General features: G+C 40.7%; 1 protein-coding gene and 1 long non-coding RNA gene across 5 annotated transcripts in view; both read right to left on the bottom strand.

Moving 5' to 3' along the window:
* The window catches only part of LOC309841656, a 963,915-nt gene that overhangs the window by 393,556 nt on the left and 549,999 nt on the right, over window positions 1–20,360 (bottom strand). The window lies entirely within an intron of this gene.
* Window positions 1–20,360, bottom strand: part of WDTC1 (WD and tetratricopeptide repeats 1) — a 69,453-nt gene that overhangs the window by 47,024 nt on the left and 2,069 nt on the right. For all 4 annotated transcript variants that reach the window (XM_082684817.1, XM_082684816.1, XM_082684815.1 and 1 more), the window contains exon 2: window positions 972–1,190. The gene's annotated coding sequence lies outside the window, so the exon portion shown is untranslated. The remainder of the gene's footprint in view (window positions 1–971; window positions 1,191–20,360) is intronic.

Genomic DNA, 20,360 nt, shown 5'->3' with positions numbered 1-20,360 from the left:
TGCCTCTAGGAAATGGTCCTTGCCCTTGAGGGCCATCCAGTCCAATGAAATTACAAAAAAACCCACAAATGGACAAAGCCTCCAAAGGATTCAGGGATGCGGGGGAAAAAATACATGAAACAGATTGATGTGCACCAAGTACACAGCTCATGTAGAGGCATATACTCAATCCTTTTAGATGATGATCACAGCATATGCTGCATGCCACTGACTTTTTAAAGATTTTTAATTAAAAAAATTTTTTAGCACTTAACCTTTACAAGGAACTTTCAGATTTCATTCTCTATGATCTGCCCAAAGGCAGACATTATTATCATTTAACAACAGAAAACAAAAGGAAGTAAAATGACTCAAGTCTTATAAGTAATTAGGGTCTTAAGCTCCTGATCCCAGCTTGGGGTTCTTACTACAGAAGCACATCAAGCCTTGATGGAAACTCTTCCATTAAATCCCTGTGGTCTTTAAAAAAAAAAAAAAAATCAATCAATCCATCAATCAATCAATCCCTGTGCTCCTAACAAAGCCTGGGCTACCCTGCTTGACTTGACTGCCTGGTCATTCATTCATCTCACAGAATGTACCAACTGCTTAGCTCAGGTGCAGGAGACCCTTAAAGAAAAGAAGAGTTTAAGCTGAACTAGGACTAAGACTCTTCCAGGTTCTGTTTTGTGCACAACTCGGCAGCTAGAACAACATGAAGATGCCGTATTTTCTCCTGCTGTAGCGCCCCCCACAAAAACCTACATATGCACACACAGTTGTGTATGCACATGCACAACACACAGATGGCTCCCTTCCCTCACCAACTTTCATTAATTTCAGCAGCCCAGGTACAAAGCACTAGGACAGAGGAGTCTCCATGAGTTCCATGTTCGTGGGCAAAAGAAGATGGGAGTCAAGAGACCCTGATTCTAGTCCTGGGTCTGCCACTAAGTAGCTGTGTGACTTCAGGCAAGTCAAGGTCTTCAGACCTCAGCTTCTTCTCCAGTCTGTTAGGAAGAAAGAACCTCATGCTCTTGTACAAACGTCTAAGGTGCTTACCTTGATCTGCCTACGGATGAGGTCTCTAGTTATGTTGACTTTTGCCATCTTCTCTTAATGGAATTCAACAGCAGGAAGCTATAGAAGGATCTTCAGGACCCTTGAGCATTCCAGCCAAGCCCAGGTCCACAAGACACACATTTAATTACCTGGGGGGAAAAAAAACCATCAAACCTTAAGGGATGGAATAGGGTGGCTTCAGGGCCCTAGTTCTATCCCCTGAAACAGTTCCAACAGCCTACTTAGTGAACTGGCTATTGCCTATGATTTATAACACAGTGAATTGGCCCTGCTACATAGTGCTGAAGAGCCTTTGGAAGATGAAAAGGGTGGGAAAGGGGAAACAATGAATCTGAGCCACAGAAGCAACAAACACTGAAGAGGTCACGTATGCCTCACCAGAAAATGGAGGGCTGGATAGAAGTACGAAGGAAGATGGGAGCATATCCTGAAAATAAGACTAAGACATGTAGCAAGATAGATGTCAAGTTTCACTTGCTCAGTATGCATCTGTGGCAACCAGTCTTTTAATTATACTTTGAACCCTCGACCCTCATCTTGGCTCTCCCCAAAACTAAATCAGTATCACAGACAACACTAAACCCTCTAATAGATTCACAAAACCCTCTAAGGTGGACAGGAAAGGTAAAGGTGATCATGTCTAAGATTCAATGTGATAAAGAAATCCCTCTTCAATATCCTGGTAGGTAGGCTTTCAGTTTCACCTCTTGAAGCAAAGTACTCCTTTGTTATAAACTCTGATGGTTAGAAAAACCTACTAATTTTATTTATTAGAACTTATCAGTAGAAAATGCAAAATACAAGAAACACAAAACTTCTATACCCAAGCATATTCATCAAAGATTTTGTTTTATTTTATTTTTTTAAGTTGGCTCCATGCCCAACGTGGGGCTCAAACTCAGGACCCTGAGATCAAGAATTACATGTTCTACCCATCACAGATTTTCTAAAAATAAAAAAATTAAAAGGACCCAAATTTCCAATGATAGAGTAATGGCTAAACAATGCATAGTCATTTGATATTAAGCAGAATTAGAAATGCTACTTATTAAAAAAATGCTACGCTACTTATGAAGGAAAAATCCTTACATCACACCAAATGTTTATATGATAACATGATGCTTTTTTAATAAATACTACTACCAAAACTGTGTTTTAAAAAGGAAATACAGGGGTGCCTGGGTGGCTCAGTGGGTTAGGTCTCTGCCTTTGGCTCAGGTCATGATCTCAGGGTCCTGGGATCTAGCCCACATCGGGCTCTCTGCTTGGCAGGGAGCCTGCTTCCCCTCTCTCTATGCCTGCCTCTCTGCCTACTTGTGATCTCTGTCAAATAAATAAATAAAATATTTTTTAAAAAATAAAATAAAAAATTAAAAAGGAAATATATAAATGGGGCACCTGGGTGCCTCAGTTGGTTAAGTGTCTGCCTTCAGCTCAGGTCATGAATTCAGGATTGAGCCTCGCAAAGGGCTCCCTCCAGCAGGGAGCCTGTTTCTCCCTCTCCACTGCTTGTGTTCTCTTGCATTCTCTCTCTCACAAATAATATAAATAAATAAAAATAAAATCTTTAAAAAATAAAAAAGGAAATATAACAACAGCCATCTTTTTTTTTTTTTAAAGATTTTATTTATTTATTTGTCAGAGAGAGAGGAGCGAGAGTGAGCACAGGCAGACAGAGTGGCAGGCAGAGGCAGAGGGAGAAGCAGGCTCCCTGCCAAGCAAGGAGCCCGATGTGGGACTCGATCCCAGGACGCTGGGATCATGACCTGAGCTGAAGGCAGCGGCTTAACCAACTGAGCCACCCAGGCGTCCCAACAACAGCCATCTTTGAATAGTAGTGTGACTGATTTTTTTCCTTCTGCTTTGTGATATTTTCAATTCTCTTCTATAAAATCACATTAATATTGAAATCAGAAAAAAAAAAAAGAAGAAAAAAAAAGGAATGCTAGAGCCAAAAAACCCCACTAGGCTTTGAAAGAAAGTTCTGCTCCCTGTTATTTCCAACTTTTGGTTCTGGTTCCACCACTGAAGCTACACAGGAAGTTTAGTCTTTCTTCCCCAGTATGGCTGGGATGATGGCTTTCAGGGCCAAGCCTCTCTGCCAACCCCCTAAGCCAGTAGGATTCCCAAGACCACTTCTCGATCTCCTGGCCCGGGTTTTCCATCAGTGGCACCCCTATAGATTCCTAGCACACCCTCCTGAAATCATCTCTCCACCTGATCTGTAAGCAGACTCCTTCTTTTCCTTTGATATTTAATCACAAAAGAACTCTATATAAACACTTTGCTATTGCAGATTTTTTTCTAGCATTAGGCACACAGTAGGACAATAAAAATCCTGCTACCTGATTAGATGTTCCCATTCAGCCCAAGTTCTTTGGGGTTTATGCAAATACATCAAAATGATATCTTTTGGGATCATAAGCTCTTAAAAGGGCAAAAGCCTTTCCCATAATGTGGGAGACATCTAGCATTGCATCTTAGTGAGCATCACCAGGGAGATATGTAAGTCACTGGCACTGTTTAGGATCACAAAACATGTAACCATGAAAAACACCTAAGGATGCCAACTGGGAACAGCTATAGTATCATGGAAACTTTCCTAGGGGTCTCAGGCCACCAAATTAAAAATGTGAATTTGGACAAATCGGCATACACTAATGCTGGCCTGCAATTATGTTTATGGCTCTGCTTTGTGATATAATGGTCAACCTCCTCTTCCCCCCCCCAAAATACGCAACAGTAATTTCCCTCACAATCACCAAGAATACAGGGTGAGATTTATTGTAAGAGAAAGAACACTAAAGTCAGTGAGAATATCTGGTAATAATAAGGAGGTGGCCTTGGTCAAATCTCAGGCTCTCCACATAGGCGCTCACTGCTGTGTCTCACAGGCACACACTGAAGGGGCCACATATGCCTCACCAGAAAAAGGCCCATATGCTTCACCCCCAACACCTTTTTTCTTGGAAGACTAAAAAGGTCAAATGATATAATGCAGGTAATTTTTTTTTTTTAATTTTAAAGATTTTATTTATTTATTTGACACACAGAGAAATCACAAGTAGGCAGAGAGGCAGGCAGAGAGAGAGAGAGGGAAGCAGGCTTTCCGATGAGCAGAGAGCCCGACGCGGGACTCGATCCCAGGACCCTGAGATTATGACCTGAGCTGAAGGCAGAGGCTTAACCCACTGAGCCACCCAGGCGCCCGGTAATGTTGTTTTTTATTTAATGTTATTTTTAAAAGAATATAAATACTATGGTCAACTAATCTTCAACAAAGCAGAAAAGAATATCCATAAAAAAAGACAGTCTCTTCAACAAATGTTGTTGAGAAAACTAGACAACTACATGCATAAGAATGAAACTAGACCATTTCCTTAAATCATACACAAAAACAGACTCAAAACGGATGAAAGACCTAAATGTGAGACAGGAATCCATCAAAATCCTAGAGGACAACACAACCAGCAACCTCTGTAACCTCAGCCACAGCAAATTCTTGCTAGACACGTCTCCATAGGGCAAGGGAAACAAAGGCAAAAACGAACTATTGGGACTTCATCCAGATCAACTTTTGCACAGCCAAGGAAACAGTCAACAAAACCAAAAGACAACCAGCAGAATGGGAGAAGATATTTGCAGATGACACATCAGAGAAAGGGCTAGTATCCAAAATCTATAAAGAACTTACCAAACTCAACACCCAAAGAACAAATAATCCAGTCACAACAGGGCAGAAGACATGAACATACATTACTCCAAAGAAGACATCCAAATGGCCAACAGACACATGAAAAAATACTCAACATCACTTGGCATCAGGGAAATACAAACCAAAGCCACAATGAGATACGACCTCACACCAATCAGAATGGCTAAAACTAACAAGTGAGGAAACAACAGATGTTGGCGAGGATGCAGAGAAAAGGGAGCCCTGCTACACTGTTGGGAATGCAAGTTGGTGCAGCCACTCTGGAAAATAGTAGAGGTACCTCAAAAAGTTGAAAGTAGAGCTACAATACGACCCAGGAATTGCACTACTGGGTATCTATCCCAAAGGCACAAATGTAGTGATGCAAAGGGGCACCTGCACCCCAATGTTTATAGCAGCAATGTCCATAACACCCCATCTATGGAAAGAGTCCAGATGCCCATTGACAAATGAAAGGATCAAGAAGATGTGTTGTATATACACATAATGGAATATTATGCAGCTATAAAAAGGAAATCCTGCCATTTCAACAACATGGATGGAACTAGAGGGTATTATGCTAAGCAAAATAAGTCAATTAGAGAAAAGCAATTATTGTATGCTCTCAATGATATGTGGAATTCAAGAAACAAAGCAAAGGATCATAGGGAAAGAAAGGAAAAAATGAAACAAGATGAAACCAGAGAGGGACACAAACCATGAAAGACTCTTAATCTCAGGAAACAAACTGAAGATTGCTGGAGGACAGAAGGGTGGAGAGATGGGGTCACTGGGTGATGGACACTGGGAAGGGCACGTGTTGTAATGAGCACTGGGTATTATATAAGACTGATGAATCACAGACCTGTACCACTGAAACAAATAATATATTATATGTTAATTAATTGAATTTAAGTGAAAAAGAATATAAGTACTTTTATCTCCTAAGAAATAGTAAGTTGCCAAATGTACATTTACTATGTACCAGAACTGTGCTAATGGCTTTATATATTTATTCATTCTTCGGCTCATAAATGAGCACAAGAAGCTTCTCCTGTATGCCAGGTAGTATTCCAGGCCCAGGGGATTCAGCAGTGAACAAAAGTTCCTTAAATTTCTTGGTACTAACATTCTAGGAGGAGGGGACAGATAATAAACAATAATACAAATACAGTAAGAATATATCCAATAGGGAAAAGTGCTGTGATGAAAAAAGAAAAAGTTGATATTAAAGTGATTGATGGGTTACTTTTACATGTGAGGTCAAAGAAGATGAAGTACATATTTGTGCCGTTTTCTAGCTGCTCAGCATTTGAAACCCTTCCATAAGTTGGGAGTCTCCCACCCAGTAGTCTGGCAGAAGACAGAATGCCTCCCACTATGAGGTGGGAACGGCAGAGACTAAGATTCTCTGAGGTCCCTTACAGCTAGAGTGCATGCATATGGCCCAGGCTGTTCCAACCCGACACATCAGCCCCAGACCTTTACTGGGATCTGGTATCAGAGAATCAGAGGACCAGAGGGAGGGAGTTCATGCTGGCAGCAAGGTGTGGCTATAGTAGCCAGTAAAGCCCAGTCAGCTGGTAGTAATGGTGTAAGCTGTGTAAGTGTCAGCAGTGACCTCATGGTTTGGTTCTGTGAATGATTTTGGCTAAAAGTCCTGGTTGCTACCCAACTTCCCTTGTTCTATCTAGCTCATTCTTCAAACCTGGCTTTGTGGCCTTCCTTGATATTTTGTGAGTTTCCCTTATAACCTTTCAAAAATCAGCCAGAGTTGGTTTCTGTTGCTTACACCTACAAATCCCTCCTGATAACAGAGTAGCCCTCAGATGACAATCAAGCTGAAACACGAATGACAGGAAGTCACAAAGGACTTGGGGAGGTTGCTTCTGAGGAGAGAGAACCACCACTGTTAAGGGGAAGACTGGTTCAAAAAGCTTGTATGGTGGATGTTATTACTATCATCATCTTACAGAAAAGGAAACAGAGTCATGACATGAAACAATTTTCACAATGTCACATAGGTAATAAGTGAAGCTGGGGCAGGGACTCAAACCAGAGCTGTATGTACACTCTTAAACACTTTGTATATGAGAATAAATTATTAGGGTACATAATTTCCTAGAGTAATGATCACTATGAATCAACTAAGTTGTTCCTACTCATTCATTAATTTGCCTAAATTATTAACCTGGTTTGTACCAAGTACCAGGTACTGGACTAGACATGGGGGAATACTGACTGGGATCAAAGACACAGCACCTAAGAAATCAGAGAATCAAAGGCAAGGGACTTTAGCTAAGATAGGTACATACTTAGAGAAACTAAAAGGAACAAAAAAAGTGAAAAAGCAGAGAAAATAGACAAATATAAAAAACCCTCACTACAAGTCAGGTAAATGGTAAAATGGAAAGTAGGATTTAATACAGTATCAGACTGGTTGGCAGAGGTTTAAAAATCAAAATATCAAATTTAATACAACTACTGCTCAGTATTTTGGTGAACATTTCTGTTCCCATCCTGAGAAGAAATGGTAGCACACCAGCAGACAGTTCATTCTAGAGCACAGCCCATCTCCCCTCTTTCAAGCAACATGGATTCAGTGCCTTCCACAAACTTTTTTAGGCAGGCAAGCATAACTGGAAACCCTTCTAAGTAGAGATTTACTTAAAAGGTTTACATTAGGTGGGAAATACCCCCAAATCTATAGGGGGCATAATCAGTTTCATACTTTGATTAAAAAATCTCTCAAACACAAATATTCAAATCAATAAAGGAACAGTTATTTGAATATGAGGAGATTTAATCACAGTCAAAATTTAAAAGCATTATTTTAAAGCGTGTTCTGGAATTGTCAATTCTATAGAACAAAGAGAACTCACAGATATGGAACGACATGATGGAGACATTTGGAATTCGAAGAAAGGAAGTCATATATTTATGATTAAACACTAGAAAAGACTATATTGAGGGGATTTCTATCTCTGGTGCAGTATGCAAATTATATGTTCAGTTCTGCTGAGATGCAAAAGACTGAAATAAGTGACTTCAAGAATCCATAAGATAACATTTCAATGCCTATTATGTCAGCACCACACTTGACTTTGAAAAAACAGCAAAGCAGCAGCCAAACACAGCCCCTTCTCTTCAAGAGCACTTCATATAGTTGTCATGAATTGAATATATCAATAGCATCAAGGCTATTGTGACCATTAATACCGTAGATAGACTGAAAAAGGCTAATTTAACCGAAGGACCAAAATGAATAGCTAGGACAGTAAATTCAAAAGGAACAATAGGAATAATAAATTAAATCTTATTTATACTCATTTATTCATACATCTTAGAAGAAAGCACAAAAATGACAGGAGGGGAAACAAACTAAACATAAGGCAGGAGGGGCACCTGGGTGGCTTAGTCATTAAGCATTTGCCTTCGGCTCAGGTCTTGATCCCAGGGTGCTGGGATCGAGCTCCGCATTGGGCTCCCTGCTAGGCAGGAAGCCTACTTCTCCCTCTCCCACTCCCCCTGTTTGTGTCCCTGCTCTCACTGTCTGTGTCAAATAAATAAATAAAATCTTAAAAAATAAATAAATAAACATGGCAGGAGAGCAAGAAAGGAGACATGTAAATCACCAGCAAAAAAAACTAGGACAGTAACAGACCACAAGCAACTTTATATGTGTATTCTTCATTCTAAGACTAGCACAGTGAACTGAGTATACCTTTATGTTCACCCTTAAAGCTCTAATGACACTGAAGGCTAATTTGCAGAACATGAAAGCTCAATAAAAAATCTCTCTAGCTAAAGTACAAAGGTTTAGGAATGGCATCTGCTGTCATTGAGGATACTGGAGGCTGGCTCTAGTTGACACTCAATAAAAGGAGGAAGAAGGAAGCTAGTTTCTGGGAATATGAAAAACATAAAAATGACTAAAAGGCACAGAGGAAAACATATGACATAATGTTACAAAGAAAATATGAGCTGCCATGCGCAAGATACTCCTCCCTAAAGGTATTCTACTCTTTGAGCCTAAAATGCGTAGCATGTCACCACCTAACGCTATCCACTCTACAAACTTTTAACTCAGGCTATTGGGGGGGGTGCCTGGATGGCTCAGTCGGTTAAAGCCTCTGCCTACGGCTCTGGTCATGATCTCAGAGTCCTGAGATCGAGCCCCACATTGGGCTCTCTGCTCAGCAGGGAGTCTGCTTCCCTTCCACTCTCTCTGCCTACTTATGATCTCTATCAGTCAAATAAATAAAATCTTTAAAAAAAAACAAAACCTAAAACTCAGGCTATTTGGAACTTTTCTTCCATAGGCAGACCTCTATATTATAAAGGAGGCTAGTAAGAAAATTCATTTAACAGCTCAATTTGGAGGAATTAATCTCCTTCATAATGCAAAGGGTATCAGTAATATAATAGCCCAAGGTTAACAAGCCTTAGAACAAAGTACACCTGGCAAAGATTACTCACCTGGAACCAATGATTGAATGGTAATTTCCAAAATAAACATGAGGAACCACCCATTTCAGGTGTGCCACAGTCCTTGGTTGGGCTCTAGTTAATGTAGCATAAAGGGAAGCAGATTTAAAATACTTAGGCACTTGGGCCTGAAGTCCAGCCCCCTTGTACCAATTAGTACCTACTTAGGCAAGTTACTCAACCTTTCTGAGTTTCAAGTTCCTCATGTGTAATATGGGGATGCTCATCGACTTCAATTGGTTGTTGTGAGGAATAAAAGTGATCAAATATATATGAAGGTACAAAATAGTGCCTGGATTACAGTAGGTGCTCAACAGACATTATCAGCCAAATCTGAACTCCAGTAAGACTTAGCTCCTGATCTATACGCAGTGCCATGGTTACATTTCTCCCTTACTTCCTTCCCTACCAGAGCGACAAAGCTGACACTGGGGATTCCGTTGTAGGGTGGTGGGGCACACAAAGTGGGATGACTTTCTCACTTCTGCTGAAGGAACTCCATACAACTCCATACCAGAAGGGTTATACAGGATTATTCATAATAGCTAAAAGGCAGAAACCCAAATGCTCATCAACTGATGAATGGACTAACAAAATGTGATGTAGCTATACAATGGAATGTTATCTGACCATAAGAAGCAATGAAGTGCTGATACGTGTTACAATATGGGTGAACCTTGAAGACATTATGCTAAGTGAAAGAAGGCCATGAGCTGAGCCGTATACAGGTTTCTCCAGCTATCCAAAAGTAAAGCATTCCTATGAAATCTATCCTAAGCTGCAATGACATAAAGTGAAGAAGCAGTTACCACTAGTTTATATGGAAAGTTTTTGAGCTTTCCCCGACCCCCCAAAAAAACCTCTCTTGGGCTTTTCCGCTATCATCTTGCTAACGGATAAAAAAACAAACAAACAAAAAAAAACACTAAATGAAGATAAAGCACAGAGGCTCAGAGTTCAAAGCTATGGTGGCTTGATGTGGAGTGTAGTTCCCAGGGGAGAAGCTGGGGGCTGCCATCCTCGATTCTCAGGGTGTGCGCTGCCTCTGTAATGGGCTCATGGCAAAACAAATGACGAAGTATCTGATTTTCACCCTTTTCATAAAAGCAAAAATCCTCTTCATATTTCCTTCGGTTAGCGAGAAAAAGGTGCTAAACGTAGGTCTTTCATAAAAGTGAAGTGGCATAATGTGAACTTTCAAGAATCAAGGGATGCCTATAATTCCATTTACGTGCAAGGCCCAGAATAGGCATATCTACAGAAATAGAAGATTTGTGGTTCCTTGGGGTTGGGGGGATGGGGTTTAGAGTAGTAATAGCTAAAGGATATGTATTTCCTTTTTTTTTTTTTTAATTTGAGTGAAACTCACATAATAAAAATTAACCATTTTAAAGTGTACAATTCAGGGCGCCTGGGTGGCTCAGTGGGTTAAGCCACTTCCTTCGGTTCAGGTCATGATCTCAAGGTCCTGGGATCGAGTCCCACATCGGGCTCTCTGCTCAGCGGGGAGCCTGCTTCCCTCTCTCTCTCTCTCTGCCTGCCTCTCCATCTACTTGTGATCTCTCTCTGTCAAATGAATAAATAAAATCTTTAAAAAAAAATTAAGTGTACAATTCAGTGGTATTTAGTACACTCACAGTGTTATGCAACCATCACTTCTAGGTAGTTCCAAGACATTTCCATCGCACCAAAAGAAAATCATACTTATTAAGTAGCCAGTCCCTCTTCCATCCTCCTCCTCATACCTGGCAACCACCAATTAACTTTCCACATCTATGAATTTACCTATCCTATATAATTTTATATAGGATTTAAAATACAATTTTAATATAAATTTATATATGATAGATATAAAATTATATTTCATATAAATAAAATCCTACAATATGTGGCCTTTTGTGACTGGCTTCTTTCACTTATGAAATATTTTGAGGTCCATTACTCTAGCACGTTATCAGTACTTTGTTCCTTTCTATGGCTGAATACTATTCCATTGCACTGCTATTATCACATAGTGTTTATCCATTCATCTGCTGGCTGTTGTTAATAGTGCTGCTATGAACATTTGTATATATTATCTGTTTGACTACCTGTTTTCAATTCTTTTGTGTATATACCTTGGAGTGGAATTCCCGAGTCATATGGTAATGCTACATTTAACTTTTTTGAGGAATGGCCAAACTGATTTCCATAGTGGCTGCACCATTTTACAATTTCACCAGCAATGTACAAGATTCCAATTTATCCACATCCTTAACACACTTTTTAAAAAAGATTTTATTTATTTGACAGAGATAGCACAAGCAAGGGGAGCAGCAGGCAGAGGGAGAGGGAGAAGCAGGCTCCCCACTGAGCAGGAACCCTGATGCCGGCTTGATTCCAGGACCCTGGGATCATGACCTGAGCCCAAAGCAGAGACTTAATGACCAAGCCACCCAGATGCCCCAAAGTTATTATATTTTTTAAAAGGAACTACTGATACAGCTAACAATATGGGTGAATCTCACATATTCTGAGCAAGCAAGACATAAAAAAGTACATACCAGGGGTGCCTGGGTATCTGGGTGCTCAGTTGGTTCTGACTCTTGATTTTGGCTCAGGTTGTGATCTCAGGGTTGTGACACTGAGCCCCTCTCGGGCTCTGTGCTCAGCATGGAGCCTGCTTGTCCCTCTCCCTCTGCTCCTCCCCAGCTCACTCTCTCTCTAATAAATAAATAAAATCTTTTTAAAAAGTACATATTATATGATTCCATTTACTGTTGACCTTTGAACAACACAAGTTTGAACTATGTGCATCCAGTTATATGTGGATTATTTTCAATAAATACAGTATAGTACTGTAAGTGTATGATTTTCTTAATAAAATTTTATTTTCTCTACTTTATTATAAGAATACAGTTTATAATCCTTAATACAAAACATGTGTCAATTGTTATCAGTAAGGCTTCCAGTCAATAGAAGGCTATTAGTAGCTAAGTTTTGATGAAGTCAAAAGTTATATGTGAATTTCTGACTACATGGAGGGGCACAGGGTTGGTACTCCTAACCCCCACACTGTTCAAGAGTCAACTGTATATGAAGTTCTAGAATAGGCAAAAATATAGTTTAAAAAAGAGTGTTGCTTGGGTGCATGGAGATCGACAAGGAAAGGACACCTGAGATTTTCTAGAGTGACAGAAAGGTTCTACATAGTGGTGAGAGTTATGGTCACATGAGTATTGGGGAGATGGGTTACATAAGTATATCCATTTGTCAAAACTGCACAATCAAGATTAGCAAATTTTAATATTTGTAAATTTTACTTAAAAAAATAGAATGGAGGGGTAGCTGGGTGCCTCAGTGGGTTAAAGCCTCTGCCTTCGGCTCAGGTCATGGTCTCAGGGTCCTGGGATCGAGCCCCACATCGGGCTCTCTGCTCGCCAGGGAACCTTCTTCCTCCCCTCTCTCATTGCCTGCCTCTCCGCCTACTTGTGATCTCTGTCTATCAAATAAATAAATAGAATCTTTAAAAAAAAATAGAATGGAAGTGAGAAGCAGAGGAGGTACAGATAAGAATGGCAGAATTTTGACTGTTGTTGAAATAGGATAACAGATATATGGGAGTTCAATATTCTGTTTACTTCGTATATATTTGAAATTCTCTCTAATAAAGTTCTTTTAAAAAATATTTATTTTTGAGAGAGTGCGTGAGCAGGAGGCGCAGAGGGAGAGAGGGAGAGAGAATCTCAAGCAAACTCCATGCTGAGTGTGGAGTCTGATGCAGGGTTTGATCTCATGACTCTGAGGTCATGGCTTGAGCCCAAACCAAGACTCAGACACTTAAACAATTGTGCCATGTCAGTGCCCTTCTAATAAAGTCCTTTAAAAAATCTTTCTTATTACAGAGTCATTCAAAACATGGAAGACTGATTAATGAAACACAAAACCAGATTTAAGAAAATCAAATTTAAGACATACCTACAGCTATCTTAGCCCTGGAGGGGAAAAAAAAACCTAGAAGTGTACGTATCTACAATGTTATAACAAGGATATGTATAAAAAATGTGCCAGTGGTCTTCTCTCTGGTAAGACAACAGGTGATATGCACATATATAAATGTATTTTTTTCTGTTCCTCTGTACTTTCCAAGTATTCTGTTGTGAACATTAATTGTTTTTATAATAATACAGAAACAGCCCTTAGGAACCTGCTTCAAACTGAAAGAAATGAGTCTGAATCTGGTTCTACTATATACTAGGTTGTATGAGCTTGGGTAAAATTATTTACGTTTAAGCTCCTGGGGGTTTTTTGTTTGTTTTTTAATCGTTTTACCTGTCATGTAGGTATACATAGTAATTTTTACCTCACAGGGTTATTGGGAACATTAATGAGATAATGCATTACAAAACACTTAGTACAATACCTGGCATGTGGTAAGCACTCAAGAAAGACTGGCTATTTTTCATCTGTTACATGAAGGTAACAACAGCACCTACCTCAGAGATGCTGTGAGGATTATACAGGATAACTGTCACACTGTAAATACTTAATAAGTATGACAATAAGGAAAAAGTGTTTAAGAAAAGCTTCCTCTCTGGGTGCCTGGGTGGCTCAGTCAGGTAAGTGTCCGACTCTCGTTTTCGGGTCAGGTCATGATCTCAGGGTCTCGAGATCAAATCCCATCCTGGGTTCCCCACTGAGCACAGAGCCTGCTTACGATTCTCTCTACCTCTCCCTCTTCCCCCCACCCCTCCCCTCTTTCCCTCTCAAAAGAAAGAAAAGGAGGGAGGGAGGGAGGAAAAGAGGAAGGAAGGAAAGAAAGAAGGAAAGAAAGAGCCTCCTCTTAAAAAGTTAAATATGTTGGGACGCCTGGGTGGCTCAGTTGGTTAAGCGGCTGCCTTCGGCTCAGGTCATAATCCCAGCGTCCTGGGATCGAGTCCCACATCCCGGCTCCTTGCTCTGCAGGGAGCCTGCTTCTCCCTCTGACTCTGCCTTCCACTCTGTCTGCCTATGCTCGCTCTCGCTTGCTCTCTCTCTGACAAATAAATAAATAAATTTAAAAAAAAAGTTAAATATGTTTTCATTTTTCTTAGGTTATACCTAGGAGTGGAATTTCTAGGTCATATAGTAACTATAAGTCTACACAAAAACTCATAAATCAATGTTCACAGCCCTAAAGTAGAAACAACCCAAATGTATGTGTACCAATGGTAAATGTCCATAAATGTGTAAGTAAAATGTGATATAGCCATATAATCGAGTATTAATCAGCTGTAAAAAGGAATGAAACAATGATTCATGCTGCAACAGGGATGAAACTTAAGAATATTATTTGAGGGCGCCTGGGTGGCTCAGTGGGTTAAGCCGCTGCCTTCGGCTCGGGTCATGATCTCAGGGTCCTGGGATCGAGTCCCGCATCAGGCTCTCTGCTCAGCGGGGAGCCTGCTTCCTCCTCTCTCTCTCTCTCTGCCTGCCTCTCTGCCTACTTGTGATCTCTCTCTGTCAAATAAATAAATAAAATCTTAAAAAAAAAGAATATTATTTGAAACAAGTCAGTCACAAAAGGCCACATATTTTATGAATCCATTTATATTAAACGTCAAGAATAGCAAAAGCTGGGGCACCTGGGTGGCTTAGTCGTTAAGCATCTGTCTTGGGCTCAGGTTATGATCCCAGGGTCCTGGGATGGAGCCCCATGTTGGGCTCCCTGCTCCACACTGGGAAGCCTGCTTCTCCCTCCCCCACTTCACTGCTTGTGTTCCCTCTCTAGCTGGGTCTCTGTCAAATAAATAAGTAAAATCTTTAAAAAAAAAAAAAAGAATAGCAAAAGCTAGAGGGACAGGAAGTATACTACTGGTTCCTTGGAATTGAGGAAGAAGACGGGAGTGACTGCGGTGGTTGTGATAGCTAAAGAATATGGGTTTCTTTGGGGCATGATGAAAATGTTCTGGAATTAGATAGAGGTGAAGGATGCACAACTTTGTGGTATATTAAAAAGGGCAGAATTGTATACATTAAAAGGGTAAACGTTATAGCACATGAATTATACCTCAATAAGAGATCAAGTCCCCAAACCCTTTTCTTTTCTCTGCCTCAAAATCAGAACTTGGGAAAATTCAGTTCTCACCCTTTTCTTCGCCTATTTCCTGCCCTGAACTGTAATTATTTTTGTGGGGTTTCTCTTCTTTAAAAGACTAAAAGAATCCTGAGGGCTAGCTCTTCATCTGATTAATCTACTGACCCTCCTAGGTCTCCAAGGACTGATGCAGGCTTAGCAGACACCAGTAAGTACTTGCTGAATGAATGATAGCATGACGATCTTGTGTACATACAGTGCTATATACCTATCAGAGTGCTGATCATTTCATTTATGCTTTTACCTTGAACTTCACAACAATCCTGTGAGGAAGCTAGGAAGCTATTATCATCCCTTTTAACAAGGGAGAACTGAAGCACAGTGCTATGTAGTACTGAGGAATAAGCACTGGACCAGGATTTAGGATCTTGTGCTCCAGGAAGGGGCTCTGCCTCTAACTGGCTGAAAAACCCTGTGTGAGGCGTTTCACTCTCTCAGACTGTTTCCCCATCTGTAAAATGAGAGGCAGACTCTGAGATGAGCTACAAAACTTCTTCCAATGCCTCTACCCCATGATTCTAAGAACACACTCCTAGGAGCAGTAGAGTGGAGATGGAACCCCAGTCATCTGTATTCTTTTTCCTCTGAACATGCAGCCTCTCACTGTGGAGAGATGCCCCCAACCAGAGTGACCACTGGCCCCCTTTCAACATTCTGAATTATGCAAAAGATGTATGCAAGTTTCCTTTCACTCTATTTGCAGTGGTCTACCTATTGGAGCAATCCTATAGAAGAGAAATACACTTCCAAAGGATAAAGGTCATTGCAAGTAGCATAATAAAATAAAAAGAGTTGGGCACTGGAGTCCAACAGACCTAAGGTTCAAATCCTAGTTCTGCCACCTATTTTCTGTGTGGCCGCATTTCTAAACCTCAGCTTCCAATCTGCAAAACAAGGACGATAATGCCTACTTTCAGAGAGTGAAGAGCTATACACGTAAAATGCCTGATACCAAGCCTGGTAAAAATATTTAGGGAACATTCAAAGCATTTCTTTCTTTCTTTTTTTAATGAACTGCTTTTTTTTTTTTTTTAAGATTTTATTTATTTATTTGACAGAGAGATAGAGAGCACAAGTAAGCAGAGTGGCAGGCAGAAGGTGAAGAGAGAAGCAGGATCTCTGCTCATCAGGAAGCCCGATGTGGGGCTTAATCCCAGGACCCCAGAATCATGACCTGAGCTGAAGGAAGCTGCCTAACCAACTGAGCCACCCAGGTGCCCCTTCAAAGCATTTCTTTCTTTCTTTCTTTCTTTTTTTAAAGATTTTATTTATTTATTTGACAAAAAGAGAGGTCACAAGTAGGCAGAGAGGCAGGCAGAGAGTGAGAGGGAAGCAGGCTTCCTGCGGAGCAGAGAGCCTGATGTTGGGCTCGATCCCAGGACCCTGGGATCATGACCTGAGCTGAAGGCAGAGGATTAACCCACTGAGCCACCCAGGTGCCCCCTTCAAAGCATTTATTAAGGATGTGAGGGCGATCTGGCTGCAACATCTGTCACCCCGTTGATCGCCAGGGTTGATTTGGCTGATCTGGCTGGCTAGGCGGGTGTCCCCTTCCTCCCTCACCACTCCATGTGTGTCCCTCCCGAAGCTCCCCGCTCGGTGGAAGGGGACAACTTTCCCCGACAGAGGAGAGGAGCATTCTTCCGTCAAGGGTATACGATTAGCTGCGCTCCCCTGCTAGAACCTCCAAACAAGCTCTCAAAGCATTTCTTAGTGTTCTGACAGATTGCTCATAAACCTATGAGGCAGGTACTATTATTATCCCCACATTTCAGATGAAAGCTCTGAGGTGGAGAGAAGTTAGTTTGCCTAAAGTTATAGTTTTTAAATGGAGAATCAAACTAGATAGTTTAATTCTAAGACCCAGGTCACTGACAACTAAAAAATAGTTACTACTTTTAATCAGATCATGTGCAAGCAGTTACCTCAAAGAAGCTCTTAGCATTCCTTAGGGTTAGGCTAAGGAATCAAAATCACCTTGACTCTGCCAGTGTCAAAACATAAAAAGTTCCCGGTGTATTTCAGGGTCATGGACTAAGCTGGCACAAGGAGAGCATCTGGGAAAGGTTTGGTTGGCAGGATAGGCCCATCAACAAAGCACCTTTGGAAAAGTTCTTTGCCATCTTCGAGGCTCCTGGCTCAAATGACTCCATATGGGGTTGGCTAAAGCTTTCTCTGTGAAGTCTATCTTAAGAAATGTTTCACTTTGTGGGAAACTCTGGATGAAAACTCACCTCTATGGCTTCTCTACATTCATGCTTTGTGAAATTTTTTTCTTGATGTTTTTAGAACAATGCTTTTCAGTGATTACAGCTAATTTATCTGCTTTTTCCTAGGGCCACAATTACCTTAAGGTAGTGAAAGGGAACAGGTAGACAAAGGGAGCATACTTTGAAAATGCTGTCCTCTCTTACTGTATATATGAGCATCTGCAGTCTTGGATTTTTCCTTTAACTTGCATCTTTCCAAATTTTGGCATGATTCAACGTACCTCTCATAGGGAAGTCTTTGAAGTTTTACCCTGTAACTTTCTTTCTAGCAGAGAAGTTAAGGAAAACTAAGCCAATCAGTGTGGAAATGCTTCCTTTCCAACTCAGTTGCAGTTGTGTTACATCCAGATGTCTGACTCAAGAAGGAAATCAGGCAGGCCACCGGTACCCAAATATTCAGGGCTCAACTGAGGGCTCAAGTTGAAACTCCAAGACCAGAAATGCCTGACTCCCATTCTAAGAAAGGCTCTCTAAAGGTATATGGGAAAGCACAGTCTTGTGCTTTCTGAAAATAGAATCGGGGGGTTATGAACAAGGATAAAATTCTGCCAACGTCCTGAGAGCCCCTGGATAGCTACCTGGGTAACGTCTGATCCTGCTCTGCCCCATTCCCCAAGAAAATGGGGTTAATACCTCCCCAGATGGCTACAGGAAGGATTAAGGGTTATTATTCTTGGCATCCAGCTCTATCACAGCTCTGGCAATTGTGACCTTGTTCATTTTAAAATAAGACATTAAATATAAAAATGCAAACAGTGATCCCTGAATCTGACTCTATAGTAGGGTGAGGAATTTTTTTCCACAAGACCTCTGACACTGCCTCCTATACTCCAACCTACTGGCTCAAGCCTCAAGTTTTTAAGGTATTAGTCACTAATGCCACAAAGCCCTTCAAGGAGTCAGCAGCTATTACAAATAGTACACAGAGCAAACCCCAGAATTCTCAGGGTGTCACCCTAAAGAAACAAAATGGTACCCTTTTACCCCAAACCCAGGCTCTCAAGGGCAATCAGTGAGGTCTAGCAAAAAGTGTATATTACAACAGTTAGTACTCATAAAACCACTACAAGGAAGGTACTGTCACAAATCTCATTTCACATATAAGGAAACTAAAGCTCAGAGAGGACACATGATTTACCCTACGTTACACAGCTAAGAAGGTACAAAGGTTCAAATATCAGTCCTACTTCTAGCTGTGTCACCTAACAGGTTAGTTTTTTTTTTTTTTAACTTTCTGGAACCTCAGTTTCCTCATTTGTAAAGTGGGGGTAATGAGGGACGCCTGGGTGGTTCAGTTGGTTAAGTACCTGCCTTCAGCTCAGGTCATGAGTCTATAAAGTCCTGGGATCGAGTCCTGCATCGGGTTCCTTGCTCCGTGGGGAGGCTACTGCTCCCCTGCCTACTGCCCTCCCTGCTTGTGCTCTCTCCCTGACAAATAAACTAATAAAGTGGGGATAATGATAGTTCCTTCATAGGGATCTAAGGATTAAATGAAATATCGTAGAAAAAGTATCTAACAAGTGCCTGGCACACAGTAAGTATGAAATACGAGTTAGTTCTTTTACAGATCAATATGGCAGGAGTTTGACATTTCCATGTAATAACAGGGTTTAAAATACTGAATAACTAATTAGTCCAGTTACCTACATTAAGTATGAACTCCTCTACCAAATCCTTTATAAGAAGTGGAAAAGCCTCTGCTTGAATACCTACAATGACAAGTAACTCATTCCCTCACAGGGTGGTCGATTTTGCTTTTAGAAAGCCAAATTTTCTCCTACCAAGCCAACGTCTCCTCTTTTGGAATTTCTATCCCTTGATCCTAGTGCTGCTTCCCAGAATCACACAGAGAAAGTCCAGTTCTCTTTCTACATAACAGTTCTTCAAATACTTGAAGGCAGGTTTTGTGTTCTCCCAAGCTGTTAGCATTGGTCCTTTCAGATCTTCAAGCATCACAGCCTCAAAGGAGACAGGCCCTGGTTTGAATTCTAAATATTTCCTATATTTGCTGTGTGACCTTAAGAAAGTTATTTAACCTCTCTGTACCTGTATCTTCATATGTATAATAGGGAAAATGATCTTTGCCTCACTGGCAGTTATGAGGGCTAAATTAGATAAAGTAAAACACTAACTAGCACACATCCCAACATATACCAGGCGCTCAATATATGTCAGTTACTTCTTAGAATGTATTCTAATTAGTAAATATCTCTCAAAGCTATACACAATTAAATGTAACACCAAGGAATTGGTTTCTGATGGAAAATACCAGGGCCTGTGTTTTTGTAGCCAAGGAGTTACGTGAGTACCTCTGCAATGGTGGCCCAAAGATGCAGTGGAATCCAGAAAGGTAAGGATAAAAGAAGAAAGGAATTAGGACCATTCAATCAGAGACCCCCAAAAAAGCTAAGTATCACCATATTACATGTTGTTTATGATTCCCTCTTTAAGAACCAGGACTGCACATGTGGGCCACACTCCCTAATTCAAAAAGGAGTGAAGAAAATAATGAGAAAATAATTTAAAAATTGTTGAAGTCATAGTTCTGGGTCTTTGCAGCAGCTGGCCCCTCAAAGTCCAAAGATGTTTAGCAGAGGGCTTTAAAATCTTCAGTTGTATCCTTCCAGGTCCTGAAGTCTAGGTGTGTGAAAAAACCCTAATTTGATGTCCCATGAGTCACTACTGACTTCCTTCCAGCTAGAAAATTTGTCAGCTGCATGACAACTCTAAA

Source organism: Mustela nivalis (assembly GCF_964662115.1).
Source record: "Mustela nivalis genome assembly, chromosome: 10".
Lineage (NCBI taxonomy): Eukaryota > Metazoa > Chordata > Mammalia > Carnivora > Mustelidae > Mustela > Mustela nivalis.
This window is presented reverse-complemented; position numbering and strand designations above follow the sequence as displayed.